This window comes from Urocampus carinirostris, chromosome 7, assembly GCF_059441175.1.
Source record: "Urocampus carinirostris isolate Australia breed hairy pipefish chromosome 7, RoL_Ucar_1.0, whole genome shotgun sequence".
NCBI classification, from domain to species: domain Eukaryota; kingdom Metazoa; phylum Chordata; class Actinopteri; order Syngnathiformes; family Syngnathidae; genus Urocampus; species Urocampus carinirostris.
The window spans coordinates 32,043,881-32,056,436 of record NC_142355.1 but is presented as its reverse complement, the minus strand read 5'-3'; the positions used below and the strand labels follow the sequence as shown (position 1 = coordinate 32,056,436).

The 12,556-nt window shown below is 40.5% G+C and overlaps 1 protein-coding gene across 1 annotated transcript in view; it reads left to right on the top strand.

Annotated features, from left to right (window-relative positions):
• The window catches only part of plxnb2b (plexin b2b), a 357,777-nt gene that overhangs the window by 137,097 nt on the left and 208,124 nt on the right, over nucleotides 1-12,556 (top strand). Inside the window, exon 3 of the mRNA XM_088340578.1 lies at nucleotides 1,921-2,026. The gene's annotated coding sequence lies outside the window, so the exon portion shown is untranslated. The remainder of the gene's footprint in view (nucleotides 1-1,920; nucleotides 2,027-12,556) is intronic.

Here is a 12,556-nt window from a genome sequence, read left to right as displayed (position 1 = left end):
AGACAGACTTTGTTTGATTAAAGATAAAATGCGTGTAGACAAGTTTATCTACCAAGTAATCAACACAAACAATCCTTTCTGTCGCTGCTATCGGTGAGTGAGTGTGTCTGTGAAAGGGTAAATGTGAAGCACATTGTAAAGTGCTTTGGAAGATCTTCAGTGACTTGAAAAGCGCTATATAAATCCAGACCAATTACCATTTAAAAAACTCAAATTGATTGGAAAAATGATTGATTTTAACAACAAGCAAAAATGCATAATCTATCATATAAACTTGCATTTTTTAAAGTGAAACTGTGATATTTGAACACTAGATGTCACTGTATTGTGCAGTTCAACCAAAAACGAGTGCTAAACAATCACAAGGAAGAATACAAACGACAGAGTACACCTGGTAACTGTAAAACCCACGCCTCATTAAACCCAACAACAAAGCGCGCTAGCAAACCCAGGCGATGTAGTCTCAATTTTTTCCCCTGTGTGTTGTTTTTTGGCACTCACTATTCAAGGCACTAAATTATACGCACTGTCCATTTAATACCTGCATGTCAAGACATTTGTGTTTATGTTACATAACACGACGCTCTGCTAGAGGGAGCTGACGTATTGCTGCTCAGGGTACCCTGAAAAACACAAAAACCTTGTGAAAGGCAAACAAAAAATGAAAAGAAATAAGGGTGAGGTTTGGTCACTTTGAGTGTTCGTAGTTTGTAGCACTCGTTTTCGGTTGCACTATAAAATACAGCAACATCTAGTGGTCAAATATTAAACAGTATCCCTTTAATCTATTGTATAAACAATTGGAATTCAACACTTTGTATCGCATAGTAATAATAATAAAAAACAAGGACATCAAAAACAGTTGTAAGTACACAGAATAAAAATGATTAATGAAAAATAAACATAATCAAAATTTTATAACTGGTATAAATGGTATTCAACTACCTGAATTCTGAAAACTTTTACATTTGTTCCCAACTTTTCTTACCAGCTTATTTAATTTGTGATTATAATAACTGCTACATTGCAAATCCTACCCAAAAATTAAATGAATAAATTAGTTAATCGATTAATGCTACCTATCTATCTATCCTGGTCATACCAAATGCCCAAACACCCAAACAAGTGAGGCACCTCGGCACCCAAGTCAGTCATGCTTTCGTCCCTCCAGGTGAAACGGGACACAAGAAAGCGGCAGTGTCACTCAGGTCAGGTGACACAACACACTCTTTTGTTCAACAGCGGGGCCTGACACCTTTCGCTGGTTTACCCCTGCCGCATCATACATGAGTCCTGCCCATCCCTTAGAACGCGTCTAAACATCCCGCTATTCTTTTATAACACCTCTCCATTCATTCCTATCAGCAACAAGAGCTCTAGCTTCCACTATATTTAGACCTTTTTCCTCCAGTGCACTCATAACACCATCCATCCACACCAATCGCGGTCTTCCTCTTGGTCTCCTTCCATTTACTTCTTCTCTGTAGTTCCTCTTCAACTTTCGCTCCTCATCCATCCTCTCCTAATAAAAAAAACATAATTTTAATTTGAATAGTAAAATAAGTACAATTTGACAAATATGCTTATTAAAGTATTGTTTTACTATAGTTATGGTTGACCTTTTTGTGTGAAATCAGAGGACCATGCAAAATGAGATTACCTTTTTTGGTATGCATTTGAAGGCAGTAATGAATTGGGCCCAGACAGCAAAGTGGAGATTGTGGCATATACCCTTTAGTCCTGAGTGCCCTGACACTAAAACATTGCAGACTAAGTTATCTTATTTTTGTCTCTTTAATTTGGCTTTTTTTTCTTTAATAAAACCAGCAAGTGGAGATTATGGAGAATGCACCTTAGTCCAAAGTGTCCAGAAGCCAAAACTATACATGCTTATCACCTTTTTTGCCTGTTTCATCTCAGGTTTTTTAAAGAGAAAAGTACCACCACAGAGAAACAAAGTGTCGCAGCAAAGTGGAGACTGTGGAGTGCGACACTGCATCGTCTAGACTTGAGGCTCAGAAACAAGGTAAGCTTGTTTATCAGTGTCCATACAGGTGTTTGAAATCCTTGAACATGCTTAATGTGTTTTCAAAGAGTTGATGAAGTGCTTGTGAATGCCTGAGATTGTTTCATGTCTCACAACAAGTCTGCTTAAAAATGACGCCAACACCTGCTTTCTCTTAGCTTTTCTTCACCATTGCATTTATTCATCCCTTGTTATTAACGGCAGCTGGAATTAGTTTGTACGGTATTGTCCTATGAAGCACCATCGCGCCAAAGACGACAGGTGTATACTACACCTATTCAGGGAACTATGAAATGTGTTTTAGTGCAAGGATTACGTATCAATTATGGACATTTATTATTGGCCATGCAATAAATTAAGGTAGCATTTCCCAGTGTCTAATTGTAATTGGAAGAACTTCCTGCAACTGAAAATGTAAGCTTGTCAAGACCAGAATGGAAACAGGACCCAATTGCGTTACGTTACTTACAAGTTTTATTAAAGGTAAGCAGAAGGGCTGCGCCCGCGCGACCCGGTGTTCGTTGGGCGCGGGAAGCAAATCGCTCTCGTACTCGGATTGTGATCCAAACACGAAAGTGGACTTTCTGTAGCGAGCGATGGCGGTGTCAAGGACAGAAAAACAGGTCGATAGCCTGGACAGGAGAGCAAAGACGTGGTCGGGATCAAAAACGGGTCGTAACCGGAGACAGACGGGAGCAAAAACGGGACAGGTGGTAGTCAAGGTCGAAAATGGCTTGCCTAGTATACACTGAGGTTTGCAGACGGACTTACAAGAGGCGACAGACAGGAGTGGGTTTAGATAGGGACAGGGAGCCAATTAGAGTCCGAGGCATTTGGCGCCAAATGAGCGGGCACAGGTGAGTCACATCAGTAATCATGACAAAGCTACATATTACATTTTTACCCAACACCTATTTGGGGAGAGATTAGTCTCAAAAATGTTTACACACCTATTGTTTGGATCCACAAATATATTTACGATTTACTCGAGATCTAAAAATTAGATGTCTCGATAAATGTACACGCAAAATTAAAAATGGCATATGTAAATCTAACGTATATTTGTGGCTCTGCAAAATACATAATTTACTGGATTTTTTTCTTTAAATAGCACTGGAAAATTGGTTTTGAAAGTCCTTAAAAAGTTATTGAATTTGGTGTAGAAAACCTGATTTATTGTCCTTAACTGTTTGTTAAAAACCTTTATTGAAATCTTTTTTATAGACCTCTTTGCCCTCCCACCTCGTGTCATGCTAGCATCCGCTATTAGCGCCGGAATAAGCCGTTCCATTAGATCGATCGGATATTTTGTAAGAAAGACAGAGTGAGGCGGAGGAGGCAAGTGCCTCCCTGCTCTCCTACCTCTCCAGAACCATCTGTCTAAAGCCCCGGCCCGGCAGCCTAGCATTAGCGCTTGCAAATATATACAGTGCATCTCTCCGGTTTCACGCTAGCAGAAGCCCACGCTGACTTTTGGGCTCGACGGGAAGTGAGAGCAGATTGGAGCCGGTTATAGTTGCGGGAAGTGTTTTGGAGCTCCACGGCAGATGGAATTCCAAATCCAGAGCGGCTGCAGTGCGGTCAGCCAGTAAAATGTGTTTGCCTCCTGCAGTTCGGTGTCGGGGAGTCACGCTAACTCCATGACACGCTAACTCCGTAGGTAGATTATATTCCTAAACCGGATTTAGTCTGCATGGCACCCATGACACAGTTTTTTTTTTTTTTTTTTTTTGGTGCCGCCAATGTTTTTTTTTTTTTTCTTCTTGGCAGCACAATATTTCTTTATCCCAGAAGGGACAACTCAGATGTTTTTTTTTTTCCTTCCCCCAAGTGGTTCGATGCAGCCAAGCAGCTCGATTTCTCCACCCCCAAGGGAAACAATTTGGATTGTTATTCCTCCCAATTGTCAGACATGCAATATGGTTTTTGCTCTCGGTGAGAAACACTTCAAGAAATAAATTAACGTATTTCTTGGTGTATATCACAAACTCTTGTATAGTTTTTGACTAAAATCAGTATAAGATTTTGTTTTATTTATTTTTTTCTTGGCTGAAACTAAACATTGTAGGTGACAAACGTTGAATAGGTACGGTCTTGATTAAATCAATGTATTCACAACGTAAAGTATGAACACAATACCAGTGTCGGTTCGTTTGGCAATTTGCATACTCGGCAGCCAATCAGAATAACTTTGTGCTTCCGGACTTTCCCGAGCTTTATAAGGTCGTGCATTTGCATATCATTTTCCAACGTAGACGCACAGAGAACACAAGAAAAATCGATAAGTGGTTGGGAATCAAGCACCGGATCGTGGGCTCAGCCCTTCTTCTTTCTTTCAATAAAACTTGTGGTATACATTACGCAATTGGGTCCTGATTCCGTTCTGGTCGTGACACATTTGTTCATTTTATGGTGTTTTTTTCTCATTTAATTCCCAAAATAAGATAAAAATTTTTTATTTTATTTGTACATTTGTATGTTCATCTATTTTCTATTATTTTGTTGGTTATGAGTGACCTTTCTTATAAGGGTCCCAAATGGTTCGGGGTAGGCTAATAATTAATAACTGTGGATTATTCTATGTCATAAATATACAAAGGATTTTTTTTGTTCCTAATGTCTTTATTTTAGTAAAGGTTATATTATTGTTCTTGCTATTGCATTATTCAATTGTATTGAATCAGAGAAATTTTAAGCGAAGTAATTAAGATTTTATTTTGTTTTGCTCTCTTTGCAGTACAATGCTTTTTTCCCCAAAATTGTTATTATCTTGATGTTTTTGCACCCAAGTGTCAAATGTCTCCCCAAGTTCACCGTTCTTCTTTGCTTTTTGCATGTAAATGATTAGGAAAAAATAAACCTGGTGAAACAGTTGTCTTTATTTTATACACAATATTTTGTTGGGGCAGCACGGCGGCGCAGTGGTTAGCGCTTGTGCGGCACAGTTCATGTCATGGGAACCTGTCGTGGGTTCAAATCCAGCTCCAGACTTTCTGTGCGGAGTTTGTATGTTCTCCCCGTGCTTGCGTGGGTTTCCTCCGGGCACTCCGGTTTCCTCCCACATTCCAAAGACATGCATTTCAGGTGAATTGGCCGGTCCAAATTGTCCCTAGGTGTGAATGAGCGAATGCGTTGTCTGTCCCTGTGTGCCCTGCGATTGGCTGGCAACCAGTTCAGGGTGTCCCCTGCCCACTGCCCGATGATTGCTGGGATGGGCTCCAGCCCCCCGCGACCCTACTGAGGATAAGCGGTACGGCTAATGAGAGATGAGATGACAATATTTTGTTAAGATTGAAGCAAGGAAATATTATAAAGCCATGACAACCCTTACAAGTTGAACTTTTCTCTTTCTCTCTCTCTCTCTCTCTCTCTCTCTCTCTCTCTCTCTCTCTCTCTCTCTCTCTCTCTCTCTCTCTCTCTCTCTCTCTCTCTCTCTCTCTCAGTGTATCTCTTGATGTCTTGGAATCTTTTTTTTATCTACCATCGCTGTCTTCTCCCCCTTATGCATACACCCGCTACTCCACTAGACCAGCTCAATTCACGTCTCACACTTAAGGTTAATAAAAATAATTTTTCCTTTACATGTATATTTATTCATTATAGTATTCGACCATAAACAGATATATTAAACATAAGTAGTAGTTTACTGTATACTATTTTGTTATTTTCATGTTTCCACTGGGGGTAATGAAGGTTCGGAGCTAATTACAATACTATCCCCCGCTATGCAACAGTTTGACGTCACGATCCCTTCTTCACAATGGATTCATGTCTTATCCTGGGGTTTTGCTGTAACAAAAAAGGAGATTATTTTACCCCCAGCTGTCGATCCCACGTATTTTGAGAATTTGAAGTCTGAGGTGCAAGGTTTAAAGATACAACAACGCCATATTTACCAGTGCTAATAAAACGCCGTCCTCCCTTCAAGTTGTCAGACCGAGGTAAGCTTTTGCGGAATGAATTTACGTTAAATCTGTCGTCGTTTTCTTTTTTGAAAAAAACGTTACGTCGGGGTGAGCGTCTCTTTTTACATTTTTATTTTTTATTCGAAGCACCAATTTCTCTTTGAGAAGATTCTCACCCCGCCTGCTCGCTTCCCGCGGCTGTGAAATGGGATTTTCTTTCTCGTTTGTTGGAGATTTTCTTGTCGCTGCCGCACAGTCAGGTCATCTAAAATGGCTTGAAGTTCCTTTAAAAAAAGAACGATTTTGTGGTGAGAGGAGCGCTTGATAAATAAAGAGAATTGCCTGGGTTGTCTACTTGTTTTTGGATGAATTTTTCCCGTCCCGCCACAAATGAATTCAGGCACGGCGTCGCTTTACATTGAAGCGAGAAGGCGTGTTAGCGGGATCAATCTTTGTGCTGGTCGCCGTGGAAACAGACGCTCCCCACCTCCGATATATCCCATAAGGCCACACTCGGATGAATGGCTTGAGGCCAGATTTTTTTTCCATCCTTGTTATTTTCTGTACAGGCACACACCTGTTTGTACATGAATTCATCTTTTTTTCTCAAAAGTAAGCATGGGAAATTGGAAATCTGGATAATATTGAGGCATTATATGAGATCTGCTTGGTTGTTTTGATGCACACTTTTTGGGATGATGATTATCAAAAAGATAATGACCAAATGTGACGCCATGGTTATTGTTGATGGAAAAACAGAATCAATAATTAGTCACTTGCCATTATATTTAGGCTTGCTGTCTGTCATCCCCCACCTCTCTCTCTCTCTCTCTCTCTCTCTCTCTCTCTCTCTCTCTCTCTCTCTCTCTCTCTCTCTCTCTCTCTCTCTCTCTCTCTTCTCATCTCTTTTTCAATCCCACTCTTGATTTCTCTATCAATCCCTCTTTGTCTTGATTTCCTGCTATCTCAGTCTCTGTCTTTATAGCTCCTTCATTCTCTTATTCCCTATCTTAATCTGTCTTTCTTTCTCTCACTTTTTCATCTCCATATCTAAATTTCTCTTTATTAATTTTGCTATATCTATTTCTATTTCTCTATTTCTATCTCTTTCTCTCTCTCCCTCTCTCTCTTTCAATTGCCATTTCAATCTCACCTCTCTATCCCGATCTCGCTAAATCAATATATCTCTACTCTCTGTCTATCTCTTTAACTCGATCCCTGTCCCTCAATCTCTATTTCAATCTCTTTCTATCTCGAGCTCTCACGATATATATTTCCCTATTCCTATCTCTTCAACTTGATTTCTCTCTCACTTTATCTCTCTCGCTATCCTGATCTCTATATCCCTATCACTATATCTAAATATTTCTCTCTATCCCTATATGTCTACTAATTTATCTCAATCTCAATTTCTGTCTATATAGGTCTTAAAATCTCTCTCTTCATCTCAATGCGACTATCGTGATCTATCTCCTTCCATCTATTTCCTTATTTTGATGTATCTATCTCGCCATCTTTCTCTCTATCTCTCTATATCTATCTCTCAAGATATCTATCTCTCATCTCTCTCTTGCTCCCTCTATGTATAACTCCCTCAATATCTATTTTCTGTCTCTCTGTTGTTCTCTGTTGTTCTCTCTCGCTCTCATTCTCTCTCTCTCTATTTCTTAATCTCTCTCTTGATCCACCTCTGTCAAACTCTCATTTCTTCTCTTGCTAGCTTGCTCTATCTCACTCTATCTCATTCTATCCCTCTCTCTTAAGTTCTCGCAATCACTCTTTATTCTACTTTCTCACATTCGCTCTCTCTATTTTTCTATCTTTCTATCTCTGTATACTATATATGGTAAAAAAAAATACCCATCTCACCACTGGAGGAATGGTGTCGGTATCATTCTGAGACTGTGGTTCTCTACCAGTGACCTGGGAGGTTGGGATGTCTGCACAGTATCTTAGCCGTTTCTAGGACTTTACTCTTCTGGACTGAGGTTTCAGATGTTGTTCCTGAGATCGGTTGTAGACACTCTTCGAAATATGTTGGTTACTGCTCGGAAACTGGGGCATTCTGATGAAATGGGCTACTAGAACAAAACGCAGGTGAATGTATGCATATATACAGTAACAAAAGACAAGCACAAGCTACTACGGGGTTTATTGTACCCTCATATAGATAAGTGACTCAGGAGTGGCCACTCTTTTAAAAACTTATCATTTTCCAGAGGCACATGCTGCCAATTTCAAGCGTTTATGTGGCTTTTCCACGATCAAAGGAGGAGTCTGCATGCACTGCTGATACTTCTGCGGTTTACCATGCAACGTTTTGGTCCATCCCTTCATTTTTTTGGTCCATCCCTTCATTTTCTCCTCCGCTTACTCCGTCCTCAAACTCCAATCAGTTCCATCTGTGCCCCCGCCGCCTCCAAATGTCAGTTCCTAGCGGTGGTATCGGCGCCGTGGCTGGGCTAATGTGTGTGCGGCAGCTAGCTTTATCACATTGGGTAAGCACACCTGTGCAAACAGATGTCCGCCGGGTACGCCGTGCTGTTCCTCTTTAGGGTGAAGCGACTGCTTATGGCGCTCCGTCTTTTGTCTTTGATAGCTCTCATCAACCGTTTTCTGCTTCTTCTTGTTATTTAATACTGTAGATGCATTGATACTTCACGATATACTATTGTAGACTGCCAGGATACGACATTCTGAGGTGGGCATCACAAAGGGAAATTGCCATATAGAAAGGGTATAGAAAGCCTACGGTAATTAGCTAATGTGTTCCGAAAACCCGGTGCATCAGATAAGAACTTATAACAAAATAGTCTGTAGTAAGTACTAGTTATGATCAAGTAACATTATAAATATGTATTCATGTGAAGTGAAATTGCATTTTATTTAATTTTGATGTATGTAACTTGCAATCTAGCTGGTTAAGTGAAGAAGCGGGTGGATGAAAGGGAGGGGGGGGGGCTATAAATAGTGGGACGAACATGAAACTGATTTTGAACCTCGCACTTGTCCTATGTTGAAATAATTGCCTCATTGGTAATCGCACACGTTGTTTTCATGGTTATCATGTTTATTATTCTCTATCTGACATCCCTTTATGTCTTACAACCTATAGCGAATAAATGCATTGCAGCACTAGCTCAGAAGGTAGAGTGCTTGGTTTGATTCCTGGCTCCTCTGTGTTATATGTCAAAGTGTCCTTGGGCAACACACTGAATCCCTGATGCCCCCGATAGCAGATAGTTGCATGGCTGACGCCGTTATCGGTTAGTGTGTAAAAGGGAAAAGTGTAAAGCACATTGTAAAGCGCTTTGGGAAGTTTTCATTGACTTGAAAAACACTAGATAAATGCAGACCATTTAAATATACTGAATTCAATTGTCGACTTGCAAAGTCTTTACAAAGCACGTGCGATGCCAAAGGAAAAGAAAGGCATTGTGGGTGTTAGTTCAGCCAGTAGCATTTTGGCATTGCTAATTTGCCATGATGCAAACCAACAGCAGACCAGCATTTCATGTGATGTTGAGTAATTGCAAACAGGTTTCTAATTTGTATTTACAGTCTTGAAATTATTACAAGAGTTGTCATACAGTAATCATTTTTTAAATCTTTTAAATAAATGAAGGAATAAATGGGCTTCGTAGTCATCATACAGCTGTATTCCAAAATTGGAGGGCTTCTCGTTTCAGTGTATAGTAAGATAAGAATATATATAGAGTATGTGTGGATAGCAATTATTTCAATGCTTCTAGGTCATAACGTTAGCTATAGCGTAAAGACACTCTACTCCAACCTTAGTGGTTTGGTGATTTATGATGAGCCATCAAAATCAATTCAAAAGTAATTTGATCCCTGTGTTATTTGAAAAATCGATGTTTCAGCTGTGCTTTTCCATTAAAAACAAAAAAAAAAAACACCGGCCCTGACCTTTAGATCGTGGCGCGTCCGATTATGAATAGCTTATTTATAGTTTATTCCTTAAGCTCGAAAGCATTGGGCAGGACATTTAATGCTGTTTAACCGCTTCAGTCAATAGCTCGTGCATAATTACGCCCATATGCCATATATTTAACGCATATTTTTATTTTAATCTATACTTTAGCTTAGGGGCCATTTAGTGCCTCGCTTGCCAGACACCAGTTATCATGTTTTTTCTTCTACCTTTAGCATCACACATATTCTGAACACATAGTTAACAAATACAGTACAAAACCCAAGTATTGCATTTCTGACTCGCTAAGCCAATAGCATATTGTCGTTTAACTTGGTGCCCTGATGCAAACCAATAGCATGCCAGCATGCACAAACTGTTAGGGTCCGGTATACCTCCCACCACCAGAGGGCCCCAATTGCCGTTTGGAACTGGGCCCAATCGTTTTGAGCCCTTTAAAAGGACATTTTTGTCCAGCAAACTCTGTCGGGTTATTTTGCGTTCTACTGTTATCCATGTCTCATATTTATCAGCATGCCAAGTTCGTCTATTTGTGGGTATTTTCGTAACTTTTGTACTTGCATTTTCCGGTTCTAAGTTTTGTTTTTTGTTTGGGCATTTTGTTAGTTGTTATGTCCCCACTTGTTTGTTTGGTATTTTGGTCCTGAGTTTGTCAATAAATACCATCCTTGCTTCGAGCACTTCTGCATTTGCCTCCCCCAAATTGGTTCATCATCACTACCCTCAAATCATAACCCAAACACTGCAAAGGTTGAATTTAAAGGGCTAAAAAGCCATAAAAGAGGGCAAATCATTCCTTACTGTTAACATGAAAATTTCATGTGATGGAGTTGCCGTGTCTCGGGTGTCCACTGTACTGTTATACGATATGAATGGATGGACTCCACCATAGCTAGCTAGCTAGCTTGTTTTCTTACTATACATGTAGATTAGCAGCATAATACTGTAGCTAGACCGTGATAATTAAAGAAATGGTTATCTAACAATTTTGAGTTATTATATATAGATAATGAGCTAGATTGTCTTGGACAAGTTTATTCTGTGGCTAGCTAGCCAACTGTTTGTTTTTGGGCATGCAAAATAGTTTGTTGTTGATGTGGTATGGTGGGGTGAAAGCCATGACGAGAGGCAGAAAAAAACATACTCTGCATTGTAACATGAAAATATTGGAAGCTGTATACGCCGAAACCTCCTGGTCTACTGTAATACAACATTTAGGAATGGGTGAAAGATATAAAATAGTGTTTTGTTCCTTTATTCACAAGCTAGCTTGATTACTATACAGGTAGATTGACAGCATAATACTGTACCTCCATCCATCCAGCCATTATCTGCGCCGCTTATCCTCAGTAGGGTCGCGGGGGTGCTGGAGCCCATCCCAGTTATCTTCGGGCAGTGGGCAGGGGACACCCTGAACTGGTTGCCAGCCAGTCACAGGGCACACAGAGACAACCATTCACTCGTTCATTCCAACCTAGGTACAATTTGTACCGACCAATTAACCCAACATGCATGTTTTTGGAACATGGGAGGAAACCGCAGTGCCCGGAGGAAACCCACGCAAGCACGGGGAGAACATGCATACTTCACACAGGCGGTCCGATCTCATGACCTCAGAACTGTGCCGCACACGTGCTTACCACTGTGCGCTGTGCCGCCCTAATACTGTACCTCTACCTTGATAATAAATGTTACATGGTTAGCCAACAATTTTGTGTAAGTATAAACAAACAGCTAGCTAGAAAAATGGATGTTTCAGCTGTTCCTTTCCATTAAAACAAAAAAAACAGCATTGAGATAGCAACGCGTACAATTATGAATAGCTTTTTTGTATTCGTGACGCACAAGAGCACTAGCCAGGACATTTGCTGCTGTTCAACCCACCAGTCAATAGCTTGTGCGTAATTACGCCCGTATGCCATATATACGAAGCATATTTTTATTTTAATCCGTACTTTAGCTTAACGGACATTTAACATCTCGCTCACCAGTCGTCATAAGTGCTTTTGCCAGACAAACGGCACATGCTAATGAGCTAACCAGACAGAATCATGGGTATTAGCGAATGTAAGGGAGGCAATCGGTGTACCGCTGCCACCCCACCAGTCCAAAAGGATTATGTGATTTACATCCAGCTGTGCTTTCCCATTTGCCGCTCTAACACTCTCCTCCCACACGGCTGGACACGTTTGGTGAAGACCCCCGTTCCGGCTGCAGTGGTCGGTGCCTACCTTCACGCCACCTGCCGCACTTTAACACCTCGCATCCTGGTAATGACCAAATCATATTTTCTCCATCGTTCACCAACTATGCAGTCAGTCCTCAAACCTTGGCCAGGTATTGATATATTAAAGACATCGAAGCATTTAGTTCCATTAGCCTCACTCTAGTTCCATTAGCTTCAACCATGGCTAAGCATAAATGCGGATTATTTTCCAGAAAGACACACACATGTGAAAACACACAAAATTAGATGGACCATCTGTGGTCACCAAAGTCAACAAGACTGAACATGCTTGATTCAGTGCTCTGTATGTACATATCACGGCGGTTACCGTGTATTATAACCGAGCAATAACAAAAGGCACACGAAAATAAAAATACACGGAATTAGATGAACAATCTGTAGTCACGACACTCGACCGGTAGAAACATGTTTGAGTCAGTGCTCTC